This window comes from Copidosoma floridanum, unplaced genomic scaffold (assembly GCF_036245765.1).
Source record: "Copidosoma floridanum isolate Cflo_tuat_1 unplaced genomic scaffold, Cflo_Japanese_pri ptg000007l, whole genome shotgun sequence".
NCBI classification, from domain to species: domain Eukaryota; kingdom Metazoa; phylum Arthropoda; class Insecta; order Hymenoptera; family Encyrtidae; genus Copidosoma; species Copidosoma floridanum.
In genome coordinates, this window is record NW_028321884.1 from 13,238,413 (window position 1) to 13,251,509 (window position 13,097).

Sequence of the window (13,097 nt, forward strand, 5' to 3'; positions counted from 1 at the left end):
AAAAATTGTATGTGTACATCTGAAATGTACACTCGTCAACCAACTCACTTTCATTTAGAGATAATGATTTTTTTTTTAATATTTGAAATTGTACGTTTTTAATTAAAGGTAAGTACGCAAGAGACCGCAAAAGTAACTGATGACAGCATACCAATTTTTACGTGCGTCATTTTTTGGTTTAGACGTGCTGAGATACCTTTTTCAGTAAATTAATAGTTTTTTCAACTGTATTTTCTTGCGTATTGAGACTTGACGTTTGAAATAGATATTTAATAATATTTAAGTGGCTTACATACACATAAAACTTTAATTTTTTTCACTTAAACAAGAGAATTTCTTTTTTATTTTCAGACTTGATTTACAACAAAACTAGAGTATCTTAAGAATCGAAATTTACTTGGATTTATTTCATTAAAAATTTTTTGAATACTTAATTTTTTAAAATCCTATAAAGTTTACTTATAGGATCCAAAGACCGCCAAAGTAGTTATTTTTTTAACCACCTTTTTTCATTTACGTTCAAGATTTATGACACAGCGTTATACAAATATTACGTGGTTATTTTACTGTTATACATAAAGAGACAGCGTTTGTTTGTATGCTCGCAAAAATCTCAAAAACTACTGAATTTACATAAAACAAAAACTTTGAAAACGTTCTGTATTACGTGTCAACATACTGATGCGGAATTCCATTCAGTGAGTCTCGGGCGAAGCCAACGGGGGGACCGCTAGATGGGTATAAAACCTAACTCAATCAAGTGCTCATCATTGTCTCATCGAAAATAGTTCCTTCACCGTCCCGTACACTTTGCCAAAAATAATTCCTACTTACACACTCACAACAGGGTATATAGCAACTCTCAGGCGTTCTGCACGAAAATCCCCAGTCATCGAAGCCTCGGATAAAATCAGCGCGTATCTCTTTTTTCGTGTCTTTGCTCGGCTCGGCTCAAAGAGCTCCCCCACAAAAGATGGCAAATAAAACGTTCCCCACGAAAAAGAAAGCGGGATGCGTGCCGCAAAACTCCCTTCTTTGTCCCCAATAAAACCATCAAACTGACCGCCAAGCATATCTCGCACGCACTTGTGCACGGGGGTATAGAAGAACCAATTAAAAGCCACACGGCTATCGAGAGCATAACTCAACGCGGCCGATCGCAGGAACGAGGGGGTTGTGCACGAGACCTCCTCTGGCGCGTCAGCGGGTGTCCGGCGCTCGAAAATACCCCTGCTGCAAATGCGCCATTCTATTTCGCTTTTGTCCTGGTTGGGCTCATTACAACACGGATTCCTCTGTATCAATATTGATACACACGGCCCGCGCGATTTCAACCTTTGACGCGGGCTGTGCTTTGTTTTTGCTTTGTTGGAGCCGTAAACCTCGGGGATGTCTTTATTGTGTCTCGCGACTCCGTTGTAAATAACCCACGTCGCACGAGATTTTACGGCGGTTAATGATCTTCCGTTGCAGTCTTAGCTCTGTTTGTGCTCGTTGGTGAAGTTTTTTTTGTTTTTTTTTGTTTTTTTTTTTCATTCGTGAAATAAAGTTACTTCAATGTTGTGCGAATCGGTTATAAAGACACGGACTTTATCGTATCTTTCATTTTCATGGGATGGCTTTGATGGCTATTTTATTCTTCAATTTGTTTATTTCACTGGAGCTTCTATGTGTCTTTCTGTAATGCGCTCAGAAGAAATACTCGTAAATGAGATACCAAGGATAACTATATGTTATTAATATTTGGAATCATTTATCCTTAACATGAAGTATATTACGAAAAGGTAATGTTTTAGGAAGACGTAAGAAGTTACATCATTATTTTTTATGACACGTTTATTTTCAAACGGTTTTAAAAAATTTATTTTATCACTTTCTATTGACAAATATTGTGCTCAGTTGGAAAAATATCAACCCATGCAGTGTGTGACGGCAAATCACTACGAGACATAAGTACTGCAATGCAAAATAATAAATAATAATTTTGAAGACAATAAAATGATAGTGTGACAGTAATTGAAATAAAATTTTTGTTTGTACAACTAGCTTTGAGTTTAAAAAATTTCTTTTTAACATAAGTTGTTATTTGATGATTGCTCTGGCCTTTGTTAATTAAAGAAAATATAGTGAGACATCATTTTATTTTTCGTTAAAGATAATTATAAAAATAATTGAATCTTAAAAGGCCTTTTACAAAATTTCTAAATCTTTATCACACTGATTCATCTAATAAGAATTTTATTTGCACTTGTAAACCTGAAGAAAAAAAATTTTCATCATTTTCCTGACTCTATACATCCATGCTAAATTTTGAGTGAGAAAAAAAGGCTAATCAGTGTGTCATGTGTCAATTCCACGCATTTGTCTCTTTGCACGTGTACTATTCGATAACTCAAAAACTCATGACTCCTCCACTTTTGTCTAACGATCATCGGATAAAAAAAGGCTCCGAAGTGGAACAATCCTTGGGACTAGAAGATCCTATTGATCTCGTGATAAACCCAGTCCTCGACAAAAAAATAATAGATGGCTGAGAAAAAAAATTCCTTTGTTGTCTCCGATCTCGTGCGATTCTTCGAATGAAAGAGGAAAAAAAAAAGGGAGTATCACCTTTTTAATTGGGTGAAACATTGTTTCCTAATCTATTATACTGACTGTGATTCCACAACCAGCAATTTTTTTTTTAAATTTTATTCTGTAGCTAGTTGTTTTAAAACACGCTACATTTGTGTTTACCAAAGCATAATTTAAACATGTTTTATCAAAGTATTATGTTTAACTAATTTTTTTTTTTTTTTGCTGTTTTTGTTGTTAAGTTATTGAGGAAGTTTACTTGCTGAGAGAATTAACGTCAATATATTGATAATACTTTGAACAGAGATGAATTAGTATATGAAAAACCTTTGATTCAAATTTTAAGTCCCTTTGTAGCTTATAAAGTGAGATATTGATAATTTTATCATCGAACTTTAACGTGCAGTCTTATGAGAATCAGTACTGTTCTGATACATAACGTGCAATATCTGGATAATCGACGTCAAGATTTGATTGGAAATTTTTTAGAAAATAGCTAAAAACTTGGTGATTACGTAGCTATAGTCTTATCTTCATTCATAGCTTATGAGATGAGTAATAAATTAGTGAATAAAATAATTCTCCTTTGACAGCTACTGTCAGTACGTCACGTCATATCTGTATACATAGTCATACGGTTACATACACAGCTGATCTTATGCGTCAAAAAAGTTATAGGTACGAGTGAACTTCCTTAAAAAGAGAAGCATTGTTCTGATGATATTTTCTAATACAAGTGCGTCCATTCACACCCATGAAATTGTATATAATAGTTCCACCGAACTACCTTAAAATACTCCTCCGAAAATCCCATTGAAGTAATGATCAGATAAAAAGAAATAGCGTATATCACACTAAATCTTGAAACAGCACTCCATTAAACCAACCCCAACATTAAAAAAATTGTAAAACACTCCCAAGACTTAAGCACCGACTTAAAGTATCTGAGATCAAGAAAGTGCCGAAACGCCTTATCTCGAGATCTAAAAAACCATTCATCGCCGCAAGATCTCCCTATCCTTGATCCTTCGTGAAAATTAAAAAAAAAAAAACTCCTCTATATTATGAGCTAGATCAGTAAAATAAAAAGAACTAGGATATCCACAGGTGCTGACTTTTCCTCGAGTAATTTATGCCACTTCGCGATCACTACCCACATTCGGACAAACGAAGGTGCGGGACAAAGGAGCCGCGCGCGTAGATGAATTATAAGCGTATCAGTACCGCCAAATTACACGCCACCCGCCCACGCACCTGTTACGGGGATTCACAGCAATTTAAAATGTCTCTATTTCAAGGCACACCCCCGTTTTTCTTTTTTCTTTTTTTTTTTTCATGATTCCATGACTATAGTACCGTGGTCTTCCGTATACAGAAAATTTCCTTTGTTTCGTCACGGAGTTGATTGTTCGACGATCACGTGCTCTCGCGGCTTAGTTTCACAAGACATATACATAGCATCGTCTGTAATGTAAATCACTCGTGAAATTCAAGCGTGTGTTTACACGTACACTTGGAGGCAATGAAAGAGCGCCCCATTGTGGAACGAGCATTTATAAGCCTCCAAAGTGACAACCGACACCACGAACGCCTCGTTCCTTTGACACCCGAGCACTTCTCGATTGTGGCCTTTGACGGAAATATACATGTGTATATATACACACGCACGCAGAGAATAATCGAAAGACAATTCGGCTTTGTTTGTCCTCGATGAACTTCCACGACGGCCCATTGCCGAGTGTCATCCGCGAGAGAGAGATGCCGATGAGGATAAGATTTCGTTAGTCATCGCGCTCGAGGAATTCGTTGGCGAGCCAAGGGAAAAATGAGGCACGATCAAAGGAGCGCGCGCGGGTGACTAGCACTATCGAGGGCCCATTGTGCCGGGAGGACGATTTCATTCGGCCCCGTAATGGAACCGTCAAAGCTAAACGTGGACCTTTATCTTGCCCTCGAGGATGCAACCTCCGGTGAATCATGCACGTGCACCACGTGTACACCTGTGACTCCTACGTTTTGTATGGAACTTCATTCGTATGTACGCGTCAAGGACAACAATAAGAGTACAGGTATACGGTCGGAGGTACGAGTTTTTAATGACACAAGGAAATTTGTAGCTTCCCGTGACTAGAATATTATTGATGAGTGCGTGGAGAAGTTAACGTTTCAATTAAGCTGTTCAAGCTAAAAATTTTTGGACGTTCAAGTGACCTCTGCCAAACAGACGACAATAACTACTTAGGTAAAACCACTAGATTTGGAGGACCCACGAAATTTTAATTTATCATTCTTGTTGAAAAAAAATTATATTTAAATTATTAATGCTAATAATACCATTGTCTTTATTTTATTCGCATGTTCGTTTAAAGGTCAGTCGGGATAATATTTCGATTAACCGTATTACTTAACAGGTTTAGCAAGAACTAAAAAAGTCCATTCATGGACCAGGTGTTTGTAGAGTTATTTTTTGATAACTACTTGACAATATCGTAGAGATTAGGTGATTCTGATCTTAGTTACTTTTTGGTTAAAAAATAAAAACTTTAAATTAGATTAGTGTTCAACACATAATCATAATTAGATGTCTCAGAGTTCCAAAATTACGAGCTTCAAAAAACAAAATTTTGACGTGTTACTACAAACTATATAGTACTTACAATATTATTTACATGCATTTTGAGTAACCGTCAACTACACCACTAAAACGCATCTCGTTATATCAATAAACACAATAAGACTCAATTTGTGTGAAAAGTTCGTCTAATTTCAAATCGTTCAGTCTCAGTAGTTTTATCCTACTGTACTACATAGCTGAGAACTAGATTGGTGGAGCAGTCAACACGACAAACTCACACTGTAAAGGCGCGTGCAGTGTCATTTCGCGGATCGGTAGCCAAACCGGACCCAAGACAACCGCAATCGGAGAAAAGCAATACTCTCTCCCTCTCAGCAGTGCATCGAGATAGCTGTTAATTACCGGCTTGGCTAGCCGTCAAGCGATATATCTGACACTCAGCGCGCTCTTTACGACCCGTAATCTTCTTTTCTGCAGTGAGTGCGTCGTAATCGTTGAGAACCGCGAGTTGCCTCGAGAGTAATTATACCAACCAGGAGGTACTTTTTTTTTTTTTTTTTTTTTTCATCGATCTGCTCTCCTTTCTTTTTTAAGCACCCATGAATACTGCTTTATTCAGCGATGCTGTGTCTTCTTCCGAGAGTTGTAATAAAGATTTTGGGGTTTCTTTTCCAAAGGGCGTGCAAGTGTGCAAGCACAGTGTTATTATAACACTTTATGGTCGCATGGGATTTACCTCGAGTGGAATTGGAAATCACTTCACGTATCTTGGTCTCGTCGAATTCATAAATACATCGGTATCCCAAAGAAGACTCAATCGCTCGTAATTATGGTATACGGTAACGGAACTGAGTTACAACGCGCTCAAAAATCAAGTGGCAATTGCCTGGCAAGCTTCGAAATAAGATGGATGAAACACGATATTTTTACTGATTCTGTTACTGATTTTTGAATGATGTATTTGACTTTGAGAGAGAACAGCTGTTTTTAAAGTGGAAAAAATTGGATTTTGTACCTCCATGTTTCTTATAAAAAGCAACGATTTTGTATTGTAATTTCAATAATCACGGAATGAAAAAGATAATTAAAAAGTATTAAAGTATCTCAAGGGCTGAGTTATATCATAGACACATAAGACTTACGGCTGAGTATATAAATAGCTTGTAAAATTTTTGTGTATGCGTATATGGGTCTGTTACAACAGATTTTTAATCATATAGTTTTATTAAATCTTTTAGAATCCCTATTCAAATATTCTTAATGAATTTTTCTATCCGTGTTACGTTTAATATCAATCAGAATTTCATTAAGGAAAATAAATTTTTATGATTTTTCATAAGAGGCCATGTTAAACAAAATTGTTTTATTAATATCTCGGTCCAGAACCAATCAGAGGTCTTGAAACTTTGCACGCAATCTATTTATTAGTTTATCGATCTGTGGACTAAATTTTAACAAAATTATTCCGTTAATTCCTTACGCTGTGGTACCTCTTTAAAGCTACGTGGAAGATGCAAACGCTACAAGCATCGCGCGTATAAGCGTTCACGAACAATTCATCCAAAAGAAGTGACAATTTAAAAGGTAGGTAGGTACATGGTGAGTAAAAGAAAACAAGAACGAAAGAGGGTCGAGGGTAGGTGCGGATAACAAGAGCAGGCCGCGTAATTCTGGTTGTCCGCGTCCACATGTACCCGGCCAGCCCAACAAGCCGGTGTCGGATGTACGGCATGTCTACAGGAGTCATCGCACCGAAAGAAGCCAAAAGAGAATGAAACGACGAGGATCCGGGGGCTAAGCAAGCGAGAAAAAGAGAGCACTCGAACGAGGAGAAGCAAAGGCAAGGATACCCTACACCTTATCCTTTCGTGTTTGCGAGGGGGGCCCCTGTACACACACACACACACGTGTATGCTCCTTTTTCCACTCGTCTTACCTCCACGCGACTCCTAAACCCTAATCGTCCTTGTCGTCTCTTTGGGCTGCAGTGAAACTATCAAGAGTACATTCACCAGCACAAAATGAAGGTACAAAAACAACGAGGGAGGAGGCTCGACGGCGGAGAAAAAGGCGTTCGTCTATGCGAGAACAATATCGACTGCAATTTTCGGTGGGATCGGGTTTCACGCCAAACGAGCTTGCTACTCTTGATTTTGTTTCAAATGTCGGCCTTTTTTTTTTTTTTTTTTTTTTTTTTTTTCATCCTCGTCTGAACGCCCACGACAAAATGCTCGTTTGGCCCCGCCTCGTCTTTCCTTTTCGCCGTGGTGGCTTCAAAAACCGCGTTCCTCAAACCTGCTGGTCCAGAAAGTGCAAGTCTCTGCTTCGGAGGCTGAGATGGAGATCTCGTTCGGGCGCGAAAAATGCCGAGGCGAGTATATACGTATATGTAGGTGCAGGGATGGTTCGCGTGCGACCGACATTATGCTAATACCTGTAAACACACGTGTGCACTCGCAAGGGCCGAAGAATACGAAAAAAAAGGTCTTGAGGTGACGCAGAGAGTGCGAGAGAGAGACAAAGTCGACATGTGTGCCATGCACATATATGCTGTATGGGGGCGTGCGTGCGCGTGCACGTGAAAACATAGGGACACTCGCATAGTTGACGTGGTAATTCGGCCCTTATCTCTATACTTGGGTTCAAATTTTTGGAGCTCTCTCTCTCTTACGAAAGCTTTTAATGGGCACCACAATTAATAAGGATAGGGGTTTTGTACGCGAAGAGCCCACTATTGCAGCTTTCGAAGCTCGCCTTCTTTGTTGATTAACATAGATAGTTGGCGTTTCAGCTATAACTTTCAATTCCAATGTTGCCAGTGCCACTGTTTCGTGTACATTTTAATTACGTGATGACTAATTAGTGATAATAATAATAACTAAAATCTCGTTAGTTAAACTATACAGTCGCGTGTTGGTTGATAAAAACAAAAAAAAAAAAAAAAAACTAAGCACGAAAATATCGGGCACCTGGAGTTATTAGAGCTATCAATTATCACTTTGCGGTTTGCCATGAGTTTTGAATAGTCGAGCGATCTTTATGACGTGCTAGCTCGTTTCGTACGTTTAGTGCTAGGTGGGAAAAAGTGGTTTTTTTTTGTTTTGTATGTATGATAAATACACGTTTGTTTACGCTTTCAACATTGTGTTAGTAGTATTTTTGAGGAATCTGAGAGATAAGGACATAGAGGTAATAAAGATTTTTAAATTGTATTTTTTTGACGAGTTGGCTTTTGACACTTGTTTCGGACAACTTAACCATCAAATAGTTGGGTTTATATTTTTTAATTAATATTTGGGTATAACTGTGTGGTTTAGAATAATCAAGCTGCTATGAATAAAAACAAGACTTTTTTTGCTAGAGGTGTGATTGTTGTGTATAACAGACATAATTCCATGTCAATCGAGAATTCACAAATGAATACCTACACTAAAAAAGGTTACGTTTACACCAGTTATAGCACGTGTCATTAAGGTAGTTCCCTTGCAAAAACCTGAGAAACAAAATATGTTTAATTTGATAGATTAACATCTACTGAATCCAATGGTAACTCTGTTTATACTTCAAATCGGACAAAATCTCGAGAAATTTCAGCTCAAAGTTGAACACGAGCTCAAATGGAAGAGCATTAAAAAATCAGCTGTACAAACATTATCTGACTTAAAATCAAAAATCATTTTATAATTTACTTGTAGAAAAATTCCGTTTTTTAAAATTCTGTTTTAAAAAATGCTGTTAATCAGTGATTTTTAAAAGATATTTGCCTAGAAAGACGTGAAAATCAATTTCATGATTATGTGACAGACAGTAGCAGAATACCGACACTTTTCTACGTGTATATATACGTATCAAAGAGTCAAATTCTCCTACTTGACTAAAGCAGTAGACAAGGGAGCTACTTTAACTGAAGACACAACTTGCAAAATCATTCGGTTCTATTCTATGCTCAAGAAATTGAAACAAAGTGTCAAAAGTGTTGGAATTCCGACCACTCTATACCCCACGTAAGCTACCGTTCTCTAATAAGCCCAATGATTAGCCGTGCATTTTTCTAGCCCCGAAAATTCCACACCGTCATCGACCACTTGTTAGTACACACTCCACTAGTCAGAGAGTTCTATCTACCTCTAAAGTTTTCCCACTTCATTAAACGCGGCGCGGCAGCTGAATTTACCAGCAATATGCGTCAAAGCGCAAATTTATGAACGTCGAATCGGCGAATAATGAGATTTTCGCAACTACATCTTTGTTGTCCACGTGAAAAAGCACAGTGTCGTAACGCAAATGAAAAAAAACGAGATGCTTTCGAAGCTCATTGCGTCGCTAATTGGAATTCCCAAACTGACACCCTCGCTTTCTCTGATTAGAACGGTGTGTCTGGCAATCGAGGTATTAAAAAAAAAATAAATAAATAAAAATATAATGCTCGATAGGTCCCCCGAGTAGCACGTTTGCAGTGGGCAAATACACGTATACCTACACACAAATCCGGAAGAGAGTGAAAATGTGTGTTACGTGATTGCCACACTCTCTGCTGTCCCCTTTCACTCGCTTATGCATTTTCCTCCTCTGGTATTACAACGCTGAGAGCCAAGTATAACGACCGAGTGGCTTCTATTACAATAGCCAGGCAGCCACGAGATCGTGGAGAACGATCCTCTCGTCGTTGTCGTTTCTTTTTTTTTTTTTTGTTTTTTTTTTTTTTGTTCTTTCTTTTCGTCGTCGTGGAATGCTCGCGATATTTGTCTCTCGCTAGCGCGCAATACAAGGAGGCTTACAAATTGTTTTCTCTCTCTCTCCCTCCGAATGAAATGAAAAATTACAGCGTGCCCCCTTTCTTTCGGCCTCATGGGAATATCGCATTTACAAAGAGCTCTTTTTTCTCCTCCTCGCTCTGCACGTCCTCGTCGTGAGCGGCTTTGTTGTAATTTTATCCTAATTCGTGATGGCAAATTCGAGTGAATTTTCGCTTCTCTGCCACTGACTTGCATAGCTATTTGTTCAAATAAACACGATAGAATTTGCTTGTGTTTTGTAAACGGTTATGGATTTTTAGATGCTACTTACTCCAGTGATGCTGCACGCATGTGATTTGAAAATTTCGATCTAAATGAAATAAAATCACTGTAATTTTTTTTGCCCAACACAGTTTTGACAGTCAGACACTCAAGTTTTTCGTTCTTGGAAAATATTTATAAATCCAGATACTGTCTCCAGACGTCACATTTCCTGGGGACACCATTTTTTCCAAAATGGAAAATGCCCCCACAAAACAAGGCGATTGACATCTGTATGTTATATACCTGCATTATTTGTTGTACAGATATTTTGATGAGATGTGTCAAAGTAGAGGAGTGTTTCCAATGAAACTTCGTTGCGATCAACAACATCCTATTTAAGGTAGAAAATCCGTGGACCGAGTTAATTAAGCGAGTGAAGTGCGTCATTTACCGTATTGTGACAGCCTTACAGGTTGTGGCCGTATGCTTTTGTAACGGGAAAAATATTAATCAATTAACTGATTTTTATTTCATCTGCTACGTATGTCTTTAAAGCTGTTATTGCTATACCTTGTTTATTTACAACTCATGTTTAAAAATATATTTTGAACTCAAATATCTTAAAATCTAGCACAGATACATTACCCTTAAAAAATTTTCTGTAACGTACATAAACTTTATGTATAACATATTTCAAATTCAAGAAAATTCTGATTTACTAGTGACTATGGATTTTCTACCTTAAAAAAGAGAATAATTTTGAATAAAGTTTTTTGTTGGCTACTAAGTATACGACTGCTTTATTCTGTGATCGTGTGGTACTGATTCAAATTACATTTGTAGGCTGTAAAAATAAATGTTTTGTGAATCATAACTACAATAATTCTTTGTTTTTATAAAACGTTATTAGAACTACGATTCATTACATTATTCTTATTTTAGATGATAAATAAAGTGTAAACATTAAATGATAGTTTTACCAATCAAGGACACCTTGGTACATTATACAAAGTATTTATTTGACTAGATAAAATTAGACGTACATACTGGAAAATCCTACTAAATGGAAAAAATATAAAAATATAATGATCAAACCATCAATACTGTTTGTAAGTTAAAAAACTACGTATTCAAATATATCTCGTTAGGAAATATTATTTATTAGTGCGTGAATTTCACCTGATCTGTGTAGCATAAAGTGTAAAAGATGCTACCAATAAATTTTCCTACCTGTAAATTTTGATGGTCATCGATTTATTCGTTCTATGATTGGTCGAGACCGTTCTTGGGCGCGTAAATTTGAAAATGAGATTAAATGATTAGTAGTTTAAGGGGGCTCCAGCGGGAGGAGTTAGGAGGTCACAGGTAGCTTAATTGATAGACAAAAACACGCTGATTCCAACGGTGTCCTGATTTACCCCTCTAACCCTGGAAAATTTTGAGATATTTGCTCTCAAAGTTCGTACATTATACATAGCCTCTCATAGAGCAACGTGAAAACATCGGTATTTTCTAACAATAATTGAGGAGTTACATGTCAGGACTGTAACTGTTTTATAGAAAAACATCTCAGCTTTCAGATGGTACCTTCAAAAATATAGGTAACCCTGGAAATATTTGAGATATTTTGTAAAGTATTGATCAAGTCATTGAATTAGCAGGGTCATGACGGGATGCCATCTTGTTGTTTGTAAGGCGCGCGCTTTTGAATATTTCAGAATTACACTGCAAGTACTTACACATATTTTTTTTTTTAAATAAAATAGAACATTGAAAAATTTTAACTGCAATTATTTTTTATTTCATCAAAAATTGCGTCAATAATTTTTTTATTTGAAATAACTCTTACTTTATTATTTACACTCATAGATAATAATGAGGTGATGCCATTTGTAGGATCTTTTTTATATGCATCTACTAATACTTCTATTGATATCGATTCTTTGGCCATTTTATAAATTATCTTATCATTAATAATACATTTTAATACAATTAATTTTTGTTTGTTATCATCAATTACTTTTTTATTTCTTTTTTGCTGTTGCAAAATCATTTCAGCATCCTGCAAATCTTGATGACTCTGATCTTACAGTGATGTGTGATTTCTTTCATTTTTTATAACACAAAAAAACTAATTCTAAATAAAACGCTCTGTACGTGACAGAAGCTGCTGTTTGTTTACCATAGGTACGGACACATCATATATATAGATGATGGTGCTCGCTTATATATACACGTATATATAGATATATACTCACAGAAGTGATACCAACTAACCGAATAGTTTTCGGGTTGGTACCAGTGCTCGCTGGAGCCCCCTTAAACTTTAGCATTGGGTATAAATCAAAACTATATGCATTTCATAATAGCAAATTATTCAATAGTTCTAAAAAAATCGGGAAATTCAATATTTGTTATTAACTGATTCAGGGTTGGCACACGAAACGCGCAGGTACAATATAAGGTATTGTGTTTAGCAAAAATATAAGAATATATTTTTACTGGGGGGGGAGGGGGGGCGAGAAAATGAATCAGTTGCAGTGTACGTTTCATCACTTATAAGTGCAGAAGAAAAAATCTGAAAAAATTTCAATGTATGAACAGGAAAGTTTTCTAAAATTCGGTCATAAAAAATTTTTATTAGTTAAGAAAACTATTTTAACACAGAGTTCAAGATGTAGATAAAAAAGTTAAGGCCAAATTTATAATTTATATATAAGAACTTTAACAATTTTTTAACTTCAATTAACAAAACAAAAAGAATACACAGAGTTTATTTGGTTGCGTCAAAAAAAAAGGTAATCCCTTTTAGTGTTTACTTAAAAAATAAAAAATATAAACATCTGCACAATTATATCACAAACAGACAAAAAATCGCTCGACGTGGGGCTCGAACCCACGACCCTGAGATTAAGAGTCTCATGCTCTACCGACTGAGCTAGCCAAGC

General features: G+C 36.6%; 1 non-coding gene across 1 annotated transcript; it reads right to left on the minus strand.

Moving 5' to 3' along the window:
* Positions 1–13,024: 13,024 nt before the first annotated feature.
* Positions 13,025–13,097, minus strand: TRNAK-CUU (transfer RNA lysine (anticodon CUU)). The gene has a single exon. It is a non-coding gene; the product is annotated as a tRNA-Lys (tRNA).